Source organism: Chiloscyllium plagiosum, chromosome 28, assembly GCF_004010195.1.
Source record: "Chiloscyllium plagiosum isolate BGI_BamShark_2017 chromosome 28, ASM401019v2, whole genome shotgun sequence".
Classification (NCBI taxonomy): domain Eukaryota; kingdom Metazoa; phylum Chordata; class Chondrichthyes; order Orectolobiformes; family Hemiscylliidae; genus Chiloscyllium; species Chiloscyllium plagiosum.
In genome coordinates this window covers 5,654,939-5,680,960 of record NC_057737.1, presented here as the reverse complement: position 1 = coordinate 5,680,960, position 26,022 = coordinate 5,654,939, and the positions used below count along the sequence as shown (strand labels likewise).

At 40.2% G+C, this 26,022-nt stretch overlaps 1 long non-coding RNA gene and 1 other non-coding gene across 4 annotated transcripts in view; one reads left to right on the top strand and one right to left on the bottom strand.

Annotated features, from left to right (window-relative positions):
* LOC122563903 overlaps positions 1-26,022 on the bottom strand; it is an 87,859-nt gene that overhangs the window by 59,338 nt on the left and 2,499 nt on the right. For 2 of the 3 annotated variants that reach the window (XR_006315770.1, XR_006315771.1), the window contains exon 2: positions 637-671. This is a non-coding gene — a long non-coding RNA (uncharacterized LOC122563903). Of the gene's footprint in view, positions 1-636; positions 672-972; positions 1,104-3,203; positions 3,855-26,022 lie in introns of those variants that run through there. The other variant, XR_006315772.1, reaches the window with a different exon arrangement.
* trnam-cau lies at positions 17,646-17,717 on the top strand. The gene has a single exon. It is a non-coding gene; the product is annotated as a tRNA-Met (tRNA).

Genomic DNA, 26,022 nt, shown 5'->3' with positions numbered 1-26,022 from the left:
CCTCTCCAAGCCACTCCATCCTGACTTGAAAATATATCACTGTTCCTTCACAGTTGTTGGGTCAAAATCCTGGAATTTTCTCCATAAGGACATTGTGGGTCAATCAATAGCGGGTGAACTTCAGTGGTTCAAGAAGGCAGCTCAGCACAACCTTTTCAAGGCAACTAGGGACCATCACAAAATGTTGGCCAGACAGTGCTGTCTAAGTCCCATGAGAGAATAAGTACAAATACAGATCACATACATTCAGATCAGGCGGGGTTTGCTGGACAACAACCAGAAACAAGAACCTAGGCTGTCCTGTAGCACCTCACCTGCTGACCTGGCTATGTTCAACTAAATTAACACAGACCTGGGAAAACTTCTGATACAATGAGTCATTGAATGCAATTACTGAATCAATAAGTTTCTTGTCTTGGATATCACAGAGGAGAAACAGACATTGTGTTTCTCCATCGGAAGATCTTTCCAACAGTTGCTAAGTGATTTGTATATACCATGTTAAATCAATATGGATTCTTGGTTAGACCATTCTGTTCCAGTCTGATCTCAATTATTACAACAATTACATAAGAGACAATCATAAATGTGTTTTAAAAATTACAAGAACTGTGCCAGAAATAAGGTCATACTTACTTTAAAAAAAGCACTATAGGCTGGACTTCTTTTCTCTGGAACAAAAAAAAGACAAAACTAAGGGATCTTTTATAAAACAAACTATTTGTTAGGACAGATGTTTTAAAAAAGTTTCTATTTGTGAGGAATCCAAAACTAGGGACCATAAATGTAAAATAGTTATCGATAAGTTAAATAAGGAATTCTACAGAAAACTATTCATGAAGAGTTGTGATAGTGTGGCACTTGCTGCCACAGGGAACAGTTGGGGTATAGGTGCTTTTAAAGGGTGGCTGGATTAGTACATTTGAGATAAAGGAATAGAGGGGTTCGAAGAGGCTTGTGGAACATACACACCTGCTTAACCATGAACATCCTGTTACTATGCCATATAAATGGTTGCTTTTTGAGACAGATTTTTCAATTTGTGGCAGAGAGGCTATTTCAGCTTGCCTCTCCCTCCAAAAACAAGACAACTGCACCACCACCTGACAAAGATAAAAACTGCAGCATACTTAAACACTCTTGAGCAAGGTTCAATTATCTTCACTTATAATATATATATTATATACAGAGTTATCAACTGATGGTACCAGATTTGATCTTTGATCTGTATTGACTGATCACAGAGAGGTTATAGGAATGCAATATTTATATGAAAAAAAATAATGAGTTGTTGGTTCTGTGGGTGGTACAGTGGGTCTGTGGTTAGCATTACTGCTTCACACCTTCATATTGTGTTGGGTGACACAATCACCTTTTTAAATGGGACAGACTTTGAACAGATCTAGCACTCAAGACTGGGCATCCACGAGGTGCAGTGGACCATCAACAGCAGCAGAATTGTATTCCAGCACAATTTACAACCTCATAGTCCAGCATATCCCCTACTTGACTATCACTCACTAATTCGGGAAATCAACCCTAGTTCAATTGAGAGTGCAGGATGACATGCCAGAGTAGCACCATGCATTCTGTAAAATGAAATGTCAATCTGATGAAGCTACCAAACAGGACTACTTACATGCCAAATAGTATAAGCAGCAAGTGATAGATTGAAGTATGCCCACAACTAATGGATGAGATCTAAGCTCTGTCGTGTGCCATATCCAATCATGAATGGCAGTGGACAATTAAACAACTCACTGGAGGAGGAGGCTACACAAATATCCTCATCCTCAATGATGGAAGGTCCATCACATCAATGCAAAAGATAAGGTTGAAGGATTTGCAATAATATTCAGCCAGAAGTGCAAGGTAGATAATCCATCTTGCACTCCTCCAGTGGCCTCTTATCATTACAGATAGCAGTGTTGAGCCAATTTGATTCACTTTGTGATATCAGGAAACAGTTGGAGACGCTGGATACTGCATAGGCAATGGGCTCTGAAAACATTCCAGTGAAGACTTGTGCTCCAGAACTTGCTGCTCCTGTAGCCAAGTTTTTAAGAATACAGTTACAATGCTGACAACTACCCAACCATGTACAAAATTGCCCAGCAAAGTTTTGTACATAGAAAGCAGGACAAATCCAACACTGCCAATTACCGACCCATCAGTTGACTCGTGATCATCAGTCCCTCCTCCCTACCTTTTATCTTAGCCTGCTGGCACACCCTCCTCATTCCTGACGAAGGGCTTATGCCTGAAACATTGATTCTCCTTCTTCTTGGATGCTGCCTGACCTGCTGCGCTTTTCTAGCAACACATTTTTCAGCTCTGATCTCCAGTATCTGCAGAGCTCACTTTCTCCTCACAACATAAATGCAATGGTTACAAGAGCAGGCCAAAGTCTCGGAATACTGTGGCAAGTAACTCACCTCCTGGTTCCATAAAGCATCTCCATCATCTACAAGGCAAAAGTCAGGAGTGTGATTGAAAACTCCCCATTTGCCTGGATGGGTGCAGCTCCAATAACACTCAACCTTGAGACAATCCAGGACAAAGCAGTCCACTTGATTGGCATCCTCCAGCACTAATGCGCAATAGCAACAGTATGTACTATCTACAAAATATACTGCAGAAATTCACCAAACATCCCTAGAATAGCACCTTTCAAACCCATTAACCACTCCTATCTAGAAGGAGAAGGGTAGCAGATACATGGGAACACCACCAACTGCAAGTTTCCCTCCAAGCCACACTCCATGCGGACTTAGGTATATATCACCATTTATTCATTGTTGCTGGGTCAAAATCACGGAATTCCCTCTCTAATGGCATTGTGGTTCAACCTACAGCAGGTGGACTGCAGCGCTTCATGAATGTAGCTCACCATCACCTTCTCAACGGCAACTATAGACAAGTTATAAATGCTTGCCAGGCAGCGATGCCGATATTCAAAAAAATGAATTTTAAAAAGATGCAGAAAGCAGCTAAATTGCAATAGGGAATAACTTTATCTGTCTTTTCAACAAAAGAATAATATTCTGTAAATTGTGATGAACCAAATTATTAGTGTAGATGAGTTTAGGAATATTATTAGTAAATAATTGGTACAGGAGAAATTAATGGGGCTTAGAGTCAACTTGATAGTTAAAATTCTATGATTTTAAAGAGGTAATCACAAAGATAGTAGATGCGTTTACTTTGTTTGTCCAGAACTCCCTGCATTCTCTTCATGGATTCTCATCCAGTCCTACCACAAATTTCACCGTAGTCGATGTCATTCATGCCCCTATAAGATCCAAAACCATGGGAACAGGGCAAGTGATTAGGCTGAGTCAACACAGATTTGTGAAAGAGAAACGATGCTTGACAAATATGTTGAGATCTTTGAGGTTGCAATCAGTAGAGTAGATAACCATGAACAATTGGATCTAATAGAAAATTAGTCAAAAAGTTGTTAAAGGCACACACTTCCTTACAGAAAATTAGGGCTAGTGGGTTTGGGTAATATATTAGCATAGATTGAAGATTGATTGAAAGATAGGAAACAGAATAGGAATAAACAAACCATTTTCAAGTTGGTAAAATGTAATAAATAGGAATATCTCAAGGATTAGTGTTCAGGCAACAACAATTTAAATATACCAATGACCAATGTATCCAAGTTTGTTGGTGATACAAAGTTAAGTGAGAATGTAAGCTATGAGGAGATTGCAAAGAGACTACAAAGGGATTAATACAGGTTATGAATGGAAAAAAAAGCATGACACATGGAATATAATGTCAAAAAATATAACGTTATTCACATTGGAAGGATAGTGGAAGGACTTTTTTTTAAAATGAGAAACTAGAATATAATCCAGTAATGAGGAAGAAATATAGATCCAAATTGGCATAATAGTGAGACTAAGAGGAAACTGGAGGTAGTAATGTTTCCACTCACCTGTTGTATGTATCCTTCTAGGTGGTGAAACAGATGTCTATTAACTGGAAGCATTTGTACAGTGAGATTTATCGCAGCCCCTCTAACCTTGTTTCAGCATGGGATGGCCAACCTAACTTTTTTTTTATTAATCAGTCATTGGATATGTATGTCTCTGGCTCACCCAGCATTTATTGCCCATCCCACGTTGCCCTTGAAAAGGTGATGATTAGCTGTCTTCTTGAGCGACTTATGACTTGTGACTATTTCCTTAAATAGGCCCACTATGCCATTATGGAGATAATTCTAGGATTTTGACCAAGTGACTATCTTAAAGAACAGCAACATTTTTCTACTTCAGGATTGTGAGTAGCTTGTAGGGGAAGTTGTATATGGTGATGTTAATTTTACAAGGGCTAGCAAATTTCACTGGTACGCAATGAATAGATGACAGTATTAGCACCTCATCTCCACCAATAAATTTAAAGATTTGCCAAATTAATCTAATGTCTTTCATTCTGTGTTAAGCAATCTTTGAACATCTTTTGACCAATTTGGAGGTTTTTTCTCAGAAACTTGACACATATAATCAGAGGTGTAGTTTCTGAGCTTTAGTTTATAAATACTTCTTTAATGAATTTAGGACAGCTCTCACTTTATACCTGTATGTCAGTTCAAAAGGATTAAATCCAGTGGACTAAATAGGGACTTCTTTAATCGCGAACTAATAAGGAAATTCTTTTTCTCCCAATCATTAGGACGTTCCTGACAATAAGTTCTCATCATGGTCTTTAAAGTTTTGATGGTATCTTTCTAATGCTCCTTGAGCATGCAAATGCATTGAAGACATAATTCACATATTAATAATTACTTCTTTGAATATGTAACAAACTTACAACCTTGACCTGATTGTATTTCCTTGAGTAACAAACTTTTTTTTAAAAAAAGAATTAGTTTTCCCACTACAATTTTTCTATAATTTTTCCCAGTACTGCTCTAGGAAATCTTATTGAGATATCCTTAATTGTTAATGGATACTGATTCCTACTCCTAGAATTAGGCAGGGGTTCTACACATGGAAACTGAAAAAAGTAGCAGCAGTAGGCCATTCAACCTTTTTAAGCTGCTCCAACTTGTATGGTCATGGCTGATCCTCTATCTCAATGCTGTATTCCCACTTTCTCCCCATATCCCTTGATGCCTTTAAAATCTAAAAATGTACCCATCTTTTTCTTGAATTATTTTTAGAAAGAAGTAAGGTTTAATAAAAAGGCATTAAAACAGGAATAAGATAACACCTTACAAGCTGGTACTATAAGGCACATTTTACCAGACCATGAACCTTGAACACCCTAAGGATCCATGCCAGCAGAAATGACTATAGAGGAACTTTAATAATGCTAAGATCAATATCAATCTTGAGAGCAAACTTGAGTGTATAAACAAATTCCTGCAAACAGGATAAGAGAAAGACATAGAATGAAAGATTTCTGTTTATTATATAAGAATGAAATGTAAGCAATGTATCTGTATAAAGGTTAAATGATTTTACTGTACATACATATCAGACAGACATGGGAGACAGATATTGTACTGAGATCAGATAGATGTGGAACAGAGCCAAACAGATCTAGGCAGAGAATTTAGACAGAATTCTGTTTAGACAGTCTAAGACTGAGATTGTTTGAATAAACATAAAGTTAAACTTCATACTCGAGTCCTCCTGTGGTTTGTGTAAAGGGAATAACCACAACAAATGAGCAGTGACTTGGTCTCCAAAGTTTTTTATGGGAGAGAATACAGCTTCACTACTGTTTGAGTAAAGAAATGTTTCCTCATCCCAGTCCTAAATGGCCTACCTTGTATGCTGCGTCTGTGACCCCTGGTTATTGACTCACCAAGCAGGGAAAATATCCTCACTGCATCAGATCTGCCCAGCCCTGTTAGAATTTTATGTTTCAATCAGATCTCCTCTCATCCTTCCAGGCTCCAGTGACCCAAACTCATTTCAAAAGTATAGTCCTGCCATTTCTAGTATCAGCTGAATGATACTACAAAAACAGAAATTGCTAGAAAAACTCAGCAGGTCTAACAGCATCTGTGAAGAAAAATTAGAGTAAACATTTTGGATAGTGATTCTTCCTCAGAACTGACGGTAGCTAGGAAAATGTCGGTTTATATGCAGAAGATAAGGTGGAAGGAGGGGCTAAGGAGTAAATGATAGGTGGGAATAGTGCCCAAAGTGAGAGAAGAACAGTTAGACAGACAAAGGCGTGTATAACGATCTGGCTAGGAGGGTGAATAGCTATTAATAGGGACTGTCAGTGGCTAATAATATGTTGTGTGTAATTGCAGACTACATGATAACAAGGCATGGTGTATGGGGATTGGGATAAGGGACATGGGAGAGCTCAAGCCCTAAAGTTGTTGAACTTGATATTGAGTTCGGGGGGGGCTGCAGGGTCCCCAAGTGGAAAATGAGGCGCTGTTCTTTCAGCTTGCACTGAGCTTTGCTGAAGCATTGCAGCAAGCCTGAGACTGAGATGTTGGTCAGGGAATAGGGTGGTATGTTAAAGTGGCAGGCAACTGGAAGCTTAGGGTTTTTTTTGTGGACATAACATAGGTGTTCTGCAAAGCTGTCACCCAGTCTATTCTTTGCTTTCCCAATGTAAAGGAAACCACATTGTGAGCAGCAAATGCAGCAGACGAAATTGAGTGAAGTGCAGATTAAGCACTGCTTCATTTGGAAGGTGTGTTTGGGCTCTTGAATACTGAGGAGGGCGGAAGTAAATGGATAGGTGTTACACCTGCGTGGTTGCAGGTGCAGGGCTGTTGGAAGTGAAGGAAGAATGGACAAGGTTGTCCAGAGGGAACACACTGTTCCCTGCAGAAGGCTGACAAGGCAGGGGAGGGGAATGTGTGTCTGATAGTGGTATCTCGCTGGAGATGGCGGAAGTGGTGGCAAAGATCCTCTGGATATGTGTGCTGGTGGGATGGTAGATAAGGACAAGGGGGATCCTATTGCTGTTGTGGGAGGGAAGACAGGTGTGAGGGCCAAAGCATAGAAGATGGGTCAGACCTGGCGGAGGGCCCTGTTAACAACAGTGCCGGGGAATCGTCAGTTCAGGAAGAAGATGGACATTTTGGAATCTCCTGTGTCAAAGCTGGCATCACCAGAACAGATGCAACAGAGGTGGAGGAACTGTGAGAATGGAATAATCTTTATAGGAAACAGGGTGTGAGGAGGTATAGTCAAGATAACTGTGGGAGTTGGTGGGTTTATAGTGGATATTGGGTGCTATCCTATTTCCAGAAATGGAAACAGATGTCTAGGAAGGGAAGGGAGGAGTCTCACTGCGCTCCCTTTATAGCAAGAATATCCTTTATTTGGTAGGGCACCAAACCCACACACAATATTCCAGGCATGGTTTCACCAAGGCTCTGTACAGTTGCAGTAAGACATCCCTATTTCTGAACTCAAATCCCCATTTGCCTTTCTGATTCTTGCTGCATCTGCCTGTCTACTTTCATTGACTTTTTTACAAGGACACCCAGATACCTTTGTACATTATACTTCTCAATTTATCACCATTTAAATAATACTCTTCCTTTCTGTTTTACTCACCAAAGTGTATAACTTCACATTTAGCCATATAGTATTGCATCTATCAAGTGTTTGCCCACTCACAAATTTATGAAGACTTTGCTAAATGGTTCTCAAAAGCTTGGGAATAGAATTAAGGGCGCATGCTTAATTGATAGTTCAGGTTTCTCCACTATTTTACATGTATGACATGTCTGACAAAATTTAACCACATCGTTATGCAATCTTGACCAATAAAAGTATTTTAGCTTTTGAGACTGCATTTTGCTCATACTGAAGTGAGCTACCATTGGAATTTTGTGAGCCACCTAACACATTTTATTACAATACTCAGAAGAAGCTACCACTGATTGGCTCATCGCCTGCTATTCAGAAAGTTCTCAATTTCCTCACTAACATTACCAGTGTATTCTTTAAACAATAACACTCAGGTATTAGTTCTGACTCATTTTCTGAGAAGACGGTTTAATACAGCTCTTTCAACTCAGGATCAATTTGTTGCATTTCTGTTAAATAAGTTAATGTTATGATCCCAACTGATATTACTACGAGACGAATCAGATCCCAGAATGAAATCTGTCTGGACAGATCATACTGTGTGTTTTATTCTTATTTAATGTGATGGTCTTTCACAGAAAGACTAGCATGTCAGGCTGCAGATATGGTTTAAAAAATAAAATAATTTATAAGTTAATATAAAAAAGCAAAGCTATCAACATACTGTATATCACAGTTTAAACAATTTCAAACACCTGGTAAAACAAAATCCCACCTACTCCTCAACACCATCATTTTACAGATAATCAAAATCCAGATAAACTTTCCTTCTCTTTAAAATCTGTAGGTCAACTTAAGGTAGTCCTTTCTCTTTGACTCATGCATTTGAGATATTAGACTTGAATAACTTTAAATAATCAATTTAGATTTCTAACTATAGAGGTTTTCAAAACCTTAAAACCTTACACTGAAGCAAAATATTCCCTTAACTGTTCTAAACTCCTTTTTCCTGGTGAAACTATTCTTGCATCTGAACCTATTCAGATTTTTTTTTAATGGAATTAAAACTTTTTTAACTTCCTTTAAATAAAAGGTCAATCTGGCTTCTGCTAAGCAAATAACATCATGAATCCCTACAGTGCAGTAAGAGGCTATTCAGCCCACCGGGTCTGCACGAACCCTCTGAAGACCATCCCACCCAGACGCAGTACGTCACCCTATTCCTAGAATCCCACATTTATCCTGGCTAATCCACCTAGCCTGCATATCCCTGAATACTATGGGGCAGTTTAACATGACCAATCCACATTGCCTACACATCTTTGGACTGTAGTAGGAAACAGGAGCACCCAGAGAAACCCATATAGATACAGGGAGAACGTGCAAACTCTACACAGACAGTAATCTATCTGGCATCAAATTCAGGTTTCTGCTGCTGTGAGGCAGTAGTGCTAACCACTGAGCCACCATGCTACTCTTGGCTTAATATTGTTCCCTCATGAGTTACTATAAACAACATAAACAAACTTCCCTTAACATTCCATGATGCATGTATTGATTTAAAGTCATGGTCTGGGAGGATTGACCGGATTATTTTTTAAAATCCCTTCACACATATAGGCAGCACCTTGTACCACTAGTTTAGAATCCAAACTCTTAAAAAGAAAATCACATATATAAATCACATACCTTTAAACTATGAACTAAACAGGTTAGTCTAATTTGCTATATCTTCATCCTTTTTAGCTATGTTTTCATATCTAGCATTAGATAACTAAATTCCATTTCATCTCCCTTTTGTATAGACTCGTCCTAATTTTGTCAACTTTTATCAGCCTGAGATCTAGTTGCAAAACTGTCACAAAACAATCCAGGGTGTTCCACATATGGCATTTCAGGCTTTTTTTAAACTTATACTGGTTGCTCAAACACCCTTTGTGAAGCCAATATTTCTGACTCAACCAGGTCATTCCTGAGATAAAATCAATTCCTTCTATAGGTATATCTTCTATGACTCCAAGTATAACTACAACACCTACACTTATTAGGTCACTCTTTAATCCAATTCTATATCAAGGGACTAGTTTGTAACCTCCAATAAATATTGAATCCTTCATTAGCCCCTCTGGAAGTGGAATTGTATCTTTAGCAACCTCCAACAACTGACTTGCTCCAGTGTCTCTCAATATCTTTACTTATTTGCCTCTTGTTTAGGAAAATAAGGAAATTTTACTAATGTTGAGTTTCACTGGAGCACGGCAGCAGACCCAATGCTCAGACCCAGCACGCAAGCTGGAAGGAGCAGCATTTCATTTTCCACTTGGGAATCCTGCAACCTTCAGGATTCAAAATCAAGTTCAATATTTTTAGGGCCTAAGCACCGTCTTCCATGTTCTTCCCCAAGTCCACACACCAGGCCCAGTCATCAGATGGGTTGCTACCACAATTAAACCATTGTCAGCTACTAATAGCCAATGAATGTCCCAGGTTGAGCTTTACCCACTCCTTTGTCCAATTGTTGTTTTCTCTCTCGGAGTTCTATTTCCACATATCGTTTACTTCAACACCCACGCCCCCTCCACCCCAACTTCAGCATACATACCAATCTTTACTCAGCTGCAATCAGTTCAGAAGAAGGGTTACTGGACCCAAAATGTAAATTTTGTTTTCTCTCCACAGATGCTCCAAACCTGTTGAGTTTATCCAAGAAATCTCAGTGGTTTGATTTTTTATGGCAATATTCAGGAATTTTGTTTTTGATTTCTGAGCCATCTTTGTTTTTCTAGTATATTTTGAGGGAACCTACTCCACTTGTTTCACTGCTATGGTTTTACCATCCTCTTCTTTCCTCCTACACTCTTGTCTGCAGTGTTGTTAGGCTTTCTACTACTATAATAGCTCTTCAATTTAATTTCAGTTATGAGCTTTATTATGTCAATGGAAGCATATTATTTTCTTTACCTATTAAGTTTTAAACTTTTTCCTTTATTATTTTGATACCCTTTCGTTTGTTCCTTAAAAACTAGTATTTTTTCATCCCTGGATTTACTATTGCTCCAAATTGTCAATCGGTCTCACAGTGGGAATACCTTCTAAACAATTGCACACTTTCCAGTCAATAAAACATTCGATTGAGCCCTTGAAGCTCTTGCTGAAATGCTCCAGCACTTTAATGACTTTGAGGGGATTGCTACAAATCATTAAAAATGGCAATAACACAACCATCAAACCTGCATCATGCTTTCAGTCCAAGTGCCTTAATGATGAAGTAGAACAATGGCAGAGAATGAAAGCAAAGGAAATGAATCAATGGGTCCAAGGAACAGGCAAAAAATGGAGTTGAGAATAGTTAGATCAACTATGAATTCATTAAATGGTGGAGCAGACTAAATTGTCCAAATGGCTGACTTCTGTTCCCCCATATTTTATGGAATCCTGTTCTCCAGAAACCACTACCTCATGGGATATCCTGCTTCATATATTCAAAGACCTGTGGTTGAGAATTGGCCACATTAGAGCACATGGAAGAAACCTGCAACTAATTAGACACCATCCTCAAATCAATGGCCAGCAATAATAGCAGGATTCTTAGAAAATCAGAATGTGATCAGGTAGACCCAACTTGGTTTTCCCTTTCACAAATTATGATTCTCAAATCTATTCGAATTATTTAAGGAAGTAACAGGCAAGATGGATAAAGGGGAACATTGAGAATTGATACATAAATAATTGAAGCCTCAACATTGATCCTAGTCACTGCATACAATGTCTCTTGATTAAATTTTAAAAATATAAACCATTAGTACTAAGTTAGTCTGAGCACTGTATTTTTTAAAGCAAAACAATGGGGCTATTTCTGGGTCTGCAGATTGTGAAGGAGCAAAGATGGCCTTTAGTAGAGTGATATACTCTTCCTGTTGGATGTGCAAGTTTAGGGAGAGTTTCCATGTTACTGATGATTATGTCTCCAGGAAGTATCTTTGGTTGTGAATTCTATCAGTTTGCATGGATCGGTTGGAGTGGCAGTTAGAGGCAATGAGGAATTTACAAGAGATAGGGGGTGTGATGGATGGCAGTTATAGGAAGGGAGAAAAGTCGCAGGTACAGTCAGGTAGATGGGTTAACTCCAGGATAGGTAGGAGGGGTAGGCAGATACTGTGGAGTCTTATGAGGCTATCCCATTTCAAACAAGTATGCTGTTTTGGGAAACGTAGGCGATGATGGACTCTTAGGGGAATATAGCACGAACAACCAAGTTTTTGGTATTGAGACTGGCATAATGTAATGAGGGGTACTTTGGGTCCCAAGCAATCAATTTGATAGGAGACTCTCTAGTCAGAGGCACAGACATATGTTTCTGTGGCCAGGAGTGAAAAATCAGAATGGCGTGTTGCCTTCCAAGTACCAGGATCAAGGATGTCTCAGAGGGTGCAGAATGTTCTCAAAGGGGAGAGGGACTAGCAGGCGGTCATTGTACACATTGGAACTAATCACATAGGAAGGGAACAGGTTGGGGTCCGGAAGGGAGAACATAGGAAGTTAAAAATTTAAAAAAGGAAGTCCTCGGTGATAGTAATTACTACTGGTGCTACGAGCTAGTGAGGGTAGGAATAGAAGTATGAAGCAGACGAATGTGTGGCTGAGGAGCTGGTGCAGGGGAAAAGAATTCACATTTTTGGATCATTGGAATTTCTTCTAGGGTAGAAGTGACTTGTACAAGAAGGACCAATGGCACCTGAATTTGAAGGGGACTAATATATACTATCAGGGAGACTTGCTAGAGCTGCTAAGGAGGATTTAAACTAGTAAGGTTGCTTGGTTTGGGGAGTGGGGGGTGGGGGCAGGGGTGGACCCAAGAAAATACTGAGGAGAGAGATCAAGCTGAGACTGGTATAGTTGGGAAAGGGAGCGAATCAAACAGTCAGGGCAGGCAAGAACAAAGCAGAGAACAAGGTAGGATTGATAAATTAAACTGCATTTACTGTACTTCAATACAGGAGGCCTAACAGGGAAGGCAGATGAACTCAGGGCATGGTTAGGAACATGGGAATGGGATATCATTGCAATTGCAGAAACGTGGCTCAGGGATGGACAGGACTGGCAGGTTAATATTCCAACATACAAATGCTATAGGAAGGATAGAAAGGGGGGTAAGAAAGGAAGGGGAGTAGCATTCTTGGTAAGGGATAGCGTTACAACTGTACTTAGGGAGGATATTCCTGGGAATATATCCAGGGAAGTTATTTGGGTGGAACTAAGAAATAAGAAACGGATGAAGACCTTATTGGGACTGTATTATAGACCCCCTAATAGTCAGCGGGAAATTGAGAAACAAATTTTTCAGAAAATCTCACTTATCTGTAAGAATAATCGGGTGGTTATGGTACGGGATTTTAACTTTCCAAACATGGACTGGGACTGCCATAATGTTAAGGATTTAGATGGAGAGGAATTTGTTAAGTATGTGGAAGAACATTTTCTGATTCAGTATGTGGATGTACCTACGACAGAAGGTGCAAAACCTGACATATTCTTGGGAAATAAGGCAGGGCATGTGACTGAGGTGTCAGTGGGGGAGCACTTTGGGACCAGCAACCATAATTCTATTAGTTTTAAAATAGTGATGGAAAAGGATAGACCAGATCTAAAAGTTGAAGTTCTAAATTGGAGAAAGGCTAATTTTGATGGTATTAGGCAAGAACTTTCAAAGTTTGATTGAGGGCAGATGTTCACAGATAAAGGGATGGCTGGAAAAGGGAAGCCTTCAGAAGTGAGATAACGAGAGTTCAGAGGCAGTATATTCCTGTGAGGATGAAAGGAAAGGCTGGTAGGTGTAGGGACTGCTGAATGACTAGAGTAGTTGAGGATTTGGTTAAGAAAAAGGAGGAAGTATATCTCAGGTATAGACAGGAGAGATCGAGTGAATCCTAAGAAGAATAAAAAGGCAGTAGGAGTACACTGTGAAATTAGGAGGTCAAAAAGGGGACACAAGATAGCTTTGGCAAATATAATTAAGGAGAATAAAAAGGGTTTTTCTAAATACATTAAGGATGAAAGGATAACCAGGGAGAGAATAGGGCTCATCAAAGATCAGCAAGGCAGCTTATGTGGGGAGCCGCAGGAGATGGGGGAGATACTAAATGAGTATTTTGCATCAGTGTTTACTGTGGAGAAGGACATGGAGGATATAGAATGTGGAGCTTGAAAAATATCCATATTACAGAGGTGGTGGTGCTGGATGTCTTGAAATGCATAAAAGTGAATAAATCCCCAGGACCTGATCAGGTGTATTTTGGAACTCTGTGGGAAGCTAGAGAAGTGATTGTTTGGCCCAATGCTATGATATTTGTATCATTGATTGTCACAGGTGAGGTGCCAGAAGACTGGAAGTTGGCTAATAAGGTGCCACTATTTAAGAAAGGTGGTAAGGAAAAGCCAGGGAACTTCAGACCCATGAATCTGACATTGGTGGTGGGAAAGTTGTTGGAGGGAATCTTGAGGGACAGGATTTACATGTATTTGGAAAGGCAAGGACTGATTAGAGATAGTTAGCATGGCTTTGTGCATGGGAAATCATGTCTCACGAACTTGATTAAGTTTTGTGAAGAAATAACAAAGAGGATTGATGAGGACAGAGTGGTAGACGTGATCTATATGGATTTCAGTAAAGTGTTCAACAAAGTTCCTCATGGGATACTGATAAGCAAGGTTGACAGGAGGAAGTAGCCATTTGGATACAGAACTGGCTTGGAGTTGGAAGACAGAGGGTGGTGGTTGAAGGTTGCTTTTCAGACGTGAGGCCTGTGACCAGTGGTATGCCACAAAGATCGGTGCTGCGTCCACTACTTTTTGTCATTTATAGAAATAATTTGGATGTGAACATAGGAGGTATAGTTAGTAAGTTTGCAGATGACACCAAAATTGGAGATGTAGTGGACAGCAAAGAAGGTTGCCTCAGAATACAACAGGATCTTGATCAGATGGGCCAACGGGCTGACGAGTGGCAGATGGGGTTTAATTTAGATAAATGCGAGGTGCTGCATTTTGGAAAAGCAAATCAGAGCAGGACTTATACATTAATGGTCAGGTCCTGGGGAGTGTTGCTAAACAAAGAGACCTTGGAGTGCAGGTTCATTGTTCTTGAAAGCAGAGTCGAAGGTAGATAGGATAGTGAAGAAGAAGTTTGGTTTGTTTTCCTTTATTGGTCAGAGTATTGAGTATAGGAGTTGAGAGGTTATGTTGCAGCTGTACAGGATATTGGTTAGGCCACTTTTGGAATACTGTAGTCAGTTTTGGTCTCCTTCCTATTGGAAGGATGTTGTGAAACTTGAAACGATTCAGAAAAGATTTACAAGGATGTTGCCAGGGTTTACAAAATTAAAAATCACAACATCACGTTATAGTCCAACAGGTTTAATTGGAAGTACACTAGCTTTCGGAGCGCCGCTCCTTCATCAGGTGGTTGTGGAGGACACAATTGTAAAGCACAGAATTTATAGCAAAATTCTGTGTGTGAGTGTCTGTATGTATGTCTGTGTATGTGTGTGTCCATGTGTATGTATGTATAGGAGTGCCTGTGTGTGTGTGTGTGTGTGTGTGTAGTGTACAATGGTGGTCACCTGTAGTGTGACATGAATCTAAGGTCCCGGTTGTGGCTCTCCCTTTGCGTATGGAACTTAGCTATCAGCCTCTGCTGAATTTGTACTTGCAGAGTTACATTGTACTTTGCTCAAAAACTGCATGAATTCATGTAAAACTCTATTATCTCACTTTTTAGATTAGAACCAATCTAAACATCATGGCACAGACAGAGAACACAGGGGGCTAACACCTTCAACATATTGTCTAGCTAACACCAATTGTTACAGTTAACCTGAGAATGCAACTTTTAAAAAAAAAGTTTTGTGATTTACACATGAAAGAAGTGAAACTATCATGGTATTCAAACAGATGAAAGACTCAACAGACAATCAAGGTATTTTTCAATGTATAATTTCAGTTACATCACACTGTAAACTTTTGCTATAAATTCTGTGCCTTACAATTGTGTCCTCCACAACCACTGGTGCTCCGAAAACTAGTGTGCTTCCAGTTAAACCTGTTGGACTATAACATGGTGTTATGTGATTTTTAACTTTGTATACCCCAGTCCAACACCAGCATGTCCAAATCGTTGCCAAGGTTGGATGATTTGAGCTATAGAGAGAGGCTGAATAGGCTGGAGCTATTTTCCATGTAGTGTAGGAGACTGAGGGGTGACCTTATAGAGATTTATAAAATCATGAGGGGCATGGTTAGGATAAGTAGACAAGATCTTTTCCCTGGGGTGGGGGAGTCCAAAACTAGAGGGCATAGGTTTAGGGTGAGAGGGGAAAGCTATGAAAGGGAGCTAAGCGGCAACGTTTTCACACAGAGGGTAGTGCATGTATGGGATGAGCTAACAGAGGAAGTGGTGGAGGCTAGTACAATTACAGCATTTAAAAGGCAGCTGGATAGTATATGCATAGAAAGGCTTTAGAGGGATATGGGCCAAATGCTGGCAAATGGGACTAGATTAGGTTAGGATATCTGGTCAGCATGGAGAAGTTGGGCTGAAGGGTCTGTTTTTGTGCTGTACCTATATTACTCTATGACACCACTCAACCACAGTGATTAATTTATCTCCACCTTGTTTTCTTTTAGCCTAACAATCCTCTATCCTTGCCAATGTGTTACCCTTTACACCATAAGCTCTTATGGTGTGTAGCAACCTTGGAAATGTCACCTTGAAAAAATGCCTTCTGGAAATCTACTATATAGTGATTGGAATAATGAGCAGTTGGCTCTCATTGACGATGAGATCCTTGATTGGAGTTGATAACCTGGGCCAATCAGGGAGCTCTGCCTGACAGACATAAACAGGAGATTACGTTAAGGCCCGGGTGTCCTTGGAGAAGGAGCATGCGGTGTCCACCAACACCCTGGAGTTGTTCAGGGAGAGGTGGGCACCGCAGGGAGTGGAGTGCATCATTTCTCACTCCAACTCTATTTTGATTTAGTCCCTACCCTCCCCTTCACTGTTTTGATCACACAGCACTGCCCTTTGATGTGAAGGGCAGTGTTTGTCACTGGCCACCCGGGTGTTTTCCTATTTCCTGGTGGTGGAATTTGAATAAAGATTCATGCACTTTGTGTCTTTCACTGTGTCTCACACCTGCACACACACACCATGGGTGCTGGGGAAAAAAATAAGCACTACCGCACTTAGGTGGTAGTGTGGGGGTTAAATTAGAATTTTTTTTTAAAAAAACAAAAAATAAAAAAAATAAACAGGAGATTACGTTAAGGCCCGGGTGTCCTTGGAGAAGGAGCACGCGGTGTCGACCAACACCCTGGAGTTGTTCAGGGAGAGGTGGGCGCCGCGGGGAGTGGAGTGCATTATTTCTCCCTCCAACTCTATTTTGATTTAGTCCCTACCCTCCCCTTCACTGTTTTGATCACACAGCATTGCCCTTCGATGTGAAGGGCACTGCTTGTCACTGGCCACTCGGGTGTTTTCCTATCTTCTTGGTGGTGGAAATTGAATAGAGATTCGTGTACTTTGTGTCTTACACGTATACACACACACACCATGGGTGCTGGGGATAAAATAAGCACTACCCCACTTAGGTGGTAGTGTGGGGGTTAAAAAAAAGAAAGAAAAAAAATAAACAGGAGATTACGTTAGGGCCTGGGTGTCCTTGGAGAAGGAGCACGCGGTGTCCATCAACACCCTGGAGGAGTTCAGGGAGAGGTGGGCGCCGCCGGGAGTGGAGTGCATTTTTCCCCCTCCAACTCTATTTTGATTTAGTCCCTACCCTCCCCTTCACTGTTTTGATCACACAGCACTGCCCTTTGATGTGAAGGGCACTGCTTGTCACTGGCCACTCGGGTGTTTTCCTATGTTCCTGGTGGTGGAAATTGAATAAAGATTCGTGCACCTTGTGTCTCTCACTGTATCTCACACCTACACACACACACACACCATGGGTGCTGGGGAAAAATAAGCACTACCGCAGTTAGGCGGTAGTGTGGGGGTGAATAAAAAAAATTTTTAAAAAATAAACAGGAGAAAAAAAAATAAACAGGGGTTCGCGCAGGAGCAGAGTGGCGCAGCGGGAGCGTGCTGGGCCCATAACCCAGAGGTCGCTGGTTCGAAACCATCCTCTGCTATTGTTCAATGTCACCTTGAGCTGCTTTCCTTTGAGCATGGCCCTTTTAAAAAAAAATAAACAGGAGATACCTGGGGTGGACTGAGAACTGGAAGGTGGGGAGGGGCGGGCTGCCTTAGAGTGGTCGGAAGGTGGGAGGGGCGGGGGCTTGCTGGGTCTGTATTGTCTGCACTTTTGTATGTAACAGTATTGTCTAATGTACAAATGTCATTGTTGATGTTTCTTTATATTTTTATATGTGAAACTGGGATTTGAGGTTTGTCCTCATGTCCCTGTGAACTGTTTGAATGGTAGGATTTGGAGCCTGGCTTTGCTGCTCCTCTCCCTTGTAAAATTGCTGTCTCTTGTATGCAGCTGTAAATGTAACTGTTTGTTGTAAACTGTTTATGTAATTTGTTTAATAAAATTAAAAAAAAAGGAGATAACCTGAGCCGCCTCCGGAATTTTAATTTTGTTCCCTTTCAGGGGGTAAAAAGGCGGGCCCTGGGCAGTGGGGATCCCCAGTGGAGGGCTCTCTACGCGGGAGTCCTCCCCCTTTCTCTTGGGGATCTGGGGTGGAGGGTGCTGCACGCAGCGGTCCCCTGCAGCCGCAGATTGCGGTGGTTCACGGACTCCCAGCCCAACTGCTTGTTCTGTGGCGCTGTGGGGGCTGTGGACCACTTGTATATTGGGTGTGGGCGTTTGCACTCCCTTTTTGATTTTCTTAAAAACCTCCTCCTCTGCTTTTGGTTGCACTTCAGTCCCACGCTTCTGATCTTCGAGCACCCGGTACAGAGGAGGGAGGGCAGGTCTGAAGACCTCCTCGTGGGTCTGCTCCTGGGCCTGGCCAAACTGGCCATAAACAGGTCCAGGCAGCGGGCCATGGAGGGGGTCGTTAGGGCTGACTGCCTGCCCCTCTTCCGTGGTTACGTTCGAGCCCGGGTGTCCTTGGAGAAGGAGCACGCGGTGTCGACCAACACCCTGGAGTTGTTCAGGGAGAGGTGGGCGCCGCAGGGAGTGGAGTGCATTATTTCCCCCTCCAACTCTATTTTGATTTAGTCCCTGCCCTCTCCTTCATTGTTGGATCACACAGCATTGCCCTTTGATGTGAAGGGCACTGCTTGTCACTGGCCACCCGGGTGTTTTCCTATCTTCCTGGTGGTGGAAATTGAACAAAGATTCGTGCACCTTGTGTCTCTCACTGTGTCTCACACCTGCACACACACACACACCATGGATGTTGGGGAAAAATAAGCACTACCGCAGAATAAAAAAAAAGCCATGTCAGACATTCTGTTCACTCTTAAAGAAAAGGTGAATGTCAGAGATACTGCTATAGTCAAAAAAAAAAGAATGAACAGGAGTGTCAGAGGTTCTGTTCAAAAGAGAGAAAAAAGTAAACAGGAGATTCAGAGAGTCTCTCATTATAGGGACTGGCTCTGACCGGGCTAGTCAGAATCCATTTGCTGTGCATATGTAAATAAAAGGTGACTCGGTGAATAGATACTTGTCTCCTTGGAATTATTTCATACTCGTTCTCATTTATCTACTTTGCTTGTTACTTCTTCAAAGAACTAATAAATTAGTCAAACATGATTTCCCTTTCACAAAACTACTTGAACCAATCTTCTTGCATTATGATTTTGTAAGCAAATCCTCCTTGGGCAGCATTTCCCTCTAATCAGCTTGAGATTTCCTGCTTTCTGTAGCCTTTCCATGATTAAAGAAGTCACATTCTCTATTTTCCAATTTGATTAAACCTTTCCACAATGTAGGGAATTTGGGAAAATTATATTCCAAGCTATATTCCAAAAGATAACTGTATTTAAACAGAATTCAAGTTCACACTTTTATGTGTGAGATTTATTTCAGTTAATCACACTCCATTAAATTCACACCGGATTACAAGTTCCTCATTTGCATACCACCATTTCAAAATCAATTTGCTCTTCATTAATATATCCATCACCTGTTCCCTCATTTCATTATACCTCAGATATTCATTTAAGCATTTTAGATGATATCAACTACTATGTCGGCAGCAACTTATTTTGCCATCCTAGGATGAAACTCATCGAGGTCAGGTGACTTGTCAGATTTTAGTTCTAATAATTTTCTCAGTATCCTTTCTCTGATGCTTGAATTTGTTTTGCATTCCTTGTTTTCTTTCATATTCTAATTCAAAATTCTTTCTGGAATCTTATTTAAATCCGATAGAGACAAGCCAGTGCAAAACATCTGTTAAATTCATCTGCTTACTTTTCATTATTAATTGTCTTTAATTTTCCTTTATTAAATATTTATGGAAACTTTTACTTTTTAAATTTTTTTCTACCTAACTTTTACTGGTACACTATTTTCATTTGTCTTATTAATCTTTTAATCACTTTTTGCTATCCTTTACATCATTTTCAAAATTCTTACCTGCCACGCATCTTTGCACAATTATATGCTTGTGTTTTCAATTTAGTGGAATCTTCAATTTCCTTAGTTAACTATGGATTGTGCATTCTCTCCTTAGATTCTTTCTAAGTGTTCTTTTCTCAGTGTTCTGAAATATCTCCTTACATGTCTTGTCATTGCATCTCTACCAATCTATTCCTTAACTTAGCTTCCCCAGTTCATTTTAACCAGCTTGGTCTTTACGTCCTTATAATTGCCCTTAATCAAGTTTAGTGTTCAATCCACTCTTCAATCCTTTAAAGAGAATGTTACATTAAGTCATATTATAGTTTGCACATTCACCCCATGTCTGCGTGGGTTTCCTCCCACAGTCCAAAGATGTGCAGGTTAGGTGAATTGGCCATGCTAAATTGCCCATAGTGTTAGGTGCATTAGTCAGAGGGAAATGGGACTGTGTGGGTTACTCTTCGGAGGGTCGGTGTGGACTTGTTGGGCCGAAGGGTCTGTTTCCACACTGTAGGGAATCTCTAAATAATCAGTCCTACACAGGGATGCTTTCACTATAATGTCATCAAGTATTGTATCATACAAGGCATCGCAATCTTACAGACTCAGCGGGATTGAAAAATTGGTTTATTACTGTTTAACAGTTTATGTATCTTAATATTTTTTCTGCTAACATCATGACAATAGATGAGCTGGTTATTTACTTAGGTGATGTTTGTAGGAGCTTTTCTACACAACAGTGTCCATGATTTAAAAATTACTTTGTAAAGTGTTTTGTCAGATCTGCTTTCGTGTACCTGTATTGTATGCGTAATGTTAAATAGTATTACTCTACCACCTAGTGTCAAACGTGAGAAATTACAACTGCAGCTGAAGGCAAAACGACAGCCAAAAATTGGTCATTCTAATCCAGAATTAAAACAAAATCCCATTTGAGCAATATTTTAAAAATTCATCAGAACAGGAGATTATTTTAAAATATGTAAAAGTGGAAAATGCATGAAATACTTAGCAGGTGAAGCAGCATGTGGAGAGAAAAATAGAGTTAAAAACATAAGCCCAGAAGACATAGGAGCAAAAGTATGCCATTCAGCCTATCAAGTCAGCTGCACCATTCAGTATCAGCTGATCTCATAACCCTCAACTCTACTTTCCTACCTTCTCCTCATAACCCTTGATTCCCTTACTAATGAGAAATCTATCACAGCTTTGAATATACTTAATGAGAAAGTGAGGACTGCAGATGCTGGAGATCAGAGCTGAAAACGTGTTGCTGGAAAAGCGCAGCAGGTCAGGCAGCATCCAAGGAGCAGAAGAATTGACGCTTCGGGCATGAGCCCTTCTTCAGGAATGAAGAGAGTGTGCCAAGCAGGCTAAGATAAAAGGTAGGGAGGAGGGACTTGGGGGAGGGACGTTGGAAATGCGATAGGTGGAAGGAGGTTAAGGTGAGGGTGATAAGGTGAGTGTGATAGGCCGGAGTGGGGGTGGGTGCGGAGAGGTCAGGAAGAAGATTGCAGGTTAGGAAGATGGTGTTGAGTTCAAGGGTTGGGACTGAGACAAGGTGGGGGGAGGGGAAATGAGGAAACTGGAGAAGTCCCCCTCCCCCCACCTTGTCTCAGTCCCAACCCTCTGTGAGAAGACGTTGAGTAGATTGGATGTGTACTCTTTGGAATTTAGAAGAATGGGAAGATTCATAGGGGATTTAACAGGGTAAATGCAAAGAGGTTGTTTCCCATTGTGGGAGAGTCTCGAATCAGAGGGCATAATCTCAGAATAAGCAGTCACATAGATAAGGAGGAATTTCTTCAGAGGAATCTGAAGGCTAGCATCCAAGTTCACACTACTCAACGTCTCCTCAGTGACAGTCCCTTCATACTGGATGAACAGTTTTGGAGTTCTTATCAAAATAAAAATGTACTGACACTGGGGGCAGTCCAGCCTGTTGAAACTTTTTTGGACTGCCTCCAATGTCAGTACATTTTTATTTTGATAAGGGTGCCAAGACTGTTAATCTGGTTTTCGAACTGTGCTTGGTCTAGTACTTGTATAGTTTTAGCAAACCTTCTTATTTTTATGCTCCACGCCCTGTGAAATAAAGCCCAACATTCCATTTGCCTTCCATATTATCTGTTGAACTTGGATGCTAACCTTTTTTGATTCATGGAAAAGAACTCAAATTCCTGTGTTCCATAGCTTTCTACAGTCTTTCTCCATTTAAATAACATTCAGTTCCTCTATTCTTCTTGTCAAAGTACATAACCCCACATTTGCCCACTATATTATTTTTTTCCCACTTACTTAACCTGTCAATATCCTTCTTCAGAGTCTCTTATGTTGTCCTCAACATTTGTGTTCCCATATATTTTTGTCATCTGCAAAGTTAATTTTTGTACATTCATTTCCCTCATCTAAATCAATGTTTATTATAAATAATTGTAAACTGGCATAGCATTCCACTAGTTACAGGTTGCCATCAAGAAAACATCCCGTTATCTCAAATTTCAAACTTCCATTAGCCAGCCAATTCTCTTTCCATGCTGATATACTATCCCTAATGCCAGGGGTTCTTATCATATTAAGTAGCCTAACATGTGGTTCCTCATCATGTTCCTTCTGAAAATCCAAATATATTACATCTAGTGCTTCCCCTTTATTTTCCTGTTTAGAGTCATAGAGATGAACAGCATGGAAACCGACCCTTCGGTCCAACCTGTCCATGCCGACCAGAGATCCCAACCCAATCTAATCTCACCTGCGAGCACCTGGCCCATATCCCTCCAAACCCTTCCTATTCATATACCCATCCAAATGCCTCTTAAATATTGCAGTTGTACTAGCCTCCACCACATCCTCTGGCAGCTCATTCCATACACGTATGACCCTCTGCATGAAAAAGTTGCCCCTTAGGTCTCATATCTTTCCCCTCTCACCCTAAACCTATGCCCTCTAGTTCCGGACTCCCCGACCCCAGAGAAAAGACTTTGTCTATTTATCCTATCCATGCCTCTCAATTTTGTAAACCGCTATAAGGTCACCCCTCAGCCTCCGACGCTCCGGGGAAAACAGCCCTAGCCTGTTCAGCCTCTCCCTATAGCTCAAATCCTCCAACCCTAGCAACATCCTTGTAAATCTTTTCTGAACCCTTTCAAGTTTCACAACATCTTTCCGATAGGAAGGAGACCAGAATTGCATGCAATATTCCAACAGTGGCCTAACCAATGTCCTGTACAGTCACAACATGACCTCCCAACTCCTGTAGTCAATACTCTGACCAACAAAGGAAAGCATACCAAATGCCTTCTTCACTATCCTATCTACCTGCGACTCCACTTTCAAGGAGCTATGAACCTGCACTCCAAGGTCTCTTTGTTCAGCAACGTTGTTACCTCCTCAAAGGATGCTAGTGAATTTGTCAGGCATGATTTCCTCTTCACAAAGCCATGTTGACTCTTCTTAAGCAAATTAACATTTTTAATGGTCTGCTATTATATCCTTTATAATAGACTCTAAAATTTCCCCAATAACAGAAGCTAAACTAACTGGCCTATAGTTATGTCTTTTGTCACCTTCACTTTCTGAGTAAGGGTGTTTCATTGGCAGTTTTCTAATTCTCTGGGACTTTTCCAAAATCTAAGGATTCCTGGAAAGTTACTACCAGTGCATCAACTATTTCTTTAACTACTTCCTTTAATAACCCAGGATGCATCCCATCAGGTCCAGGGGACTTATCAGCTTTCATGTCATAGTTTCCCTTGCACTTTTTTCTCTAATGATAGCTATTGGATTTACTTCCTCTCTTCCTTTTGCCCCTTGAATATTGTTTAATGAATTCAGGAAGAGACATGAATAAAGAAAATAACATCAAGTGATTGCAGAAACCTTTGCTGATAGGAAATCAATTATAGCTGTAGCACAGGCTTTAGTGTGAATACAGGGTGACCCTACATTGAGATTTTAGTGTCTGGAATGTTGATGTTGAAACTATAAAGGTGAATCTTGGTAATATTTGTAATCATGCCACTTCAAATGATTAATGTTTAGTGAAACATAATTCATGGTTTTCTTTTTCATGTTTTTCTATGTTCTTCCTTTGAAAGTGCATTGGCAGCCTCTTATGAATACGTTCCATGCTTTTGTAAACAAAAAGAGAAAAAAGATTTATCAAGCCAGGTCTTACACTGGGATCTGACTTGTCCAGCATTACCCATAAATAGGGATCATGACAAAGCTGGGCCTCTTTGCCAGATTAAAATTAGTTGAGTTCATAAGAAATCTGAATTGTGAAAAAATATGATGATATGGTGGTTCTGAGCACAGAGGCAGGAGTTGTTGTGAAGTATGTTATGTGAGTTGGAATTGTAAATAGCTTTGGCTGTACCCAAGATTTTTCTAGGAGTAGAAAATACAACAGGGAGGAGAAAGCAAAGATTGCATGTGCTGGAGATCAGAGTCAAAAAGTGTGGCGCTGGAAAAGCACAGGTCAGGCAGCATCCAGGGAGCAGGAGAGACGACATTTTGGGCATAGGCCCTTCATCAGGAATGTAACAGTAGAAAAATATAACAGTAGACCATTTGAAATATTTGACCAAGGCACAACTGAGAGATTTAGGAGACAAATTGAATGTAGCAAAAAGGCAGGCTCTCATAGGGACGAGATAGTTAATTGATTACCTTGCACTTAGAGATAAAAAGAGAGAGCTCTAAAATTAATAAGTCACACTGAAGTTAACTAAGATTACAGTTGAAATTTATAAATAAAACTTGAATTTGAGGGAAAAAATGAATTATAAGAAAAGGGGGAGAAAAGGGAGATGGAAAGGGTTGGAATTGAAAAGAATGATGAATAGAGAAGAAATTTAAAAAACACCTACGTCTCAAGCTTCTGAGAAAAATTAGCCAAAATTTGGGAATTTGCCAAAGGTATTTGAAGTCTGTGATAATTACAGAACATTAAAAGATTTAAGCTTGAAATCCTGTTGTTGGAGATGAGGTGTCATTACTGTTACATCTCTCTGGGAAACTATTGGACTAAATTAATGAACTATGAAGTGAGTACTCTATACAGAAAATAATCACTGAATGTACCATCATAATTAGTAAATATCATGACAGGGAAGATTGTCAGGAGAGAAGTGTATTTGCAATGTTAAAGAAATAAGGAGTGAAATAAAAATAAATCCAACCATTTGAATCAGAAATTGAAAGTTTTAAAGTCAACTTCTCTTTAGTGAGATTGGATAATGTGAAGATGTTTAGGAATTTAAATAGAATATTCAACTCTCCCAGAAAAATGACTTACAAAAGTGATTACAGAACATTAAATCAATTTGTGTAAATAGGATAGAGCATACATCTTTGGCCATATGCTGTTAACTTAGGGTATGCATCACCTATCAAGCAACATCCTTACAGTTTCAATGTAGAGAAATGAGGGAAGAAATCAAGTTTGTGATAGAAAATGACAATTTATTTGAGTCAAGGTATATTGTGATGAATCAATATGATTCATATTAGATTTCATAATTGGAGAAATTTATCGAGAGTTTTGGATATGCCTGTTCTGTTATAAAAATGATTTATTAAAAGGATTTTGTCAAGTTTCATTAACCGAAACTGAAAATGCTTTTCAAAGGTACCCTTTTATTGTGCTTTCTGTGGTGGATGCGTGATGAAGTTTCATAATGTATTGTTATTGTTTGAGATCTTGTGTTGTAATATAGAGGAAAATGGATTTTGGTCTTGAGTTCTATGAAGATCAACTTTTCATTAGAGAGGTCAGAAATCCAATTTTTGAACAGTGAGCCTGAAGCGTGGAGAGATAAGTGAGAGGAGGGTGGGGGTGGGGAGAAAGTAGCATAGAGTACAATAGGTGAGTGGGGGAGGGGATGAAGGTGATAGGTCAGGGAGGAGAGGGTGGA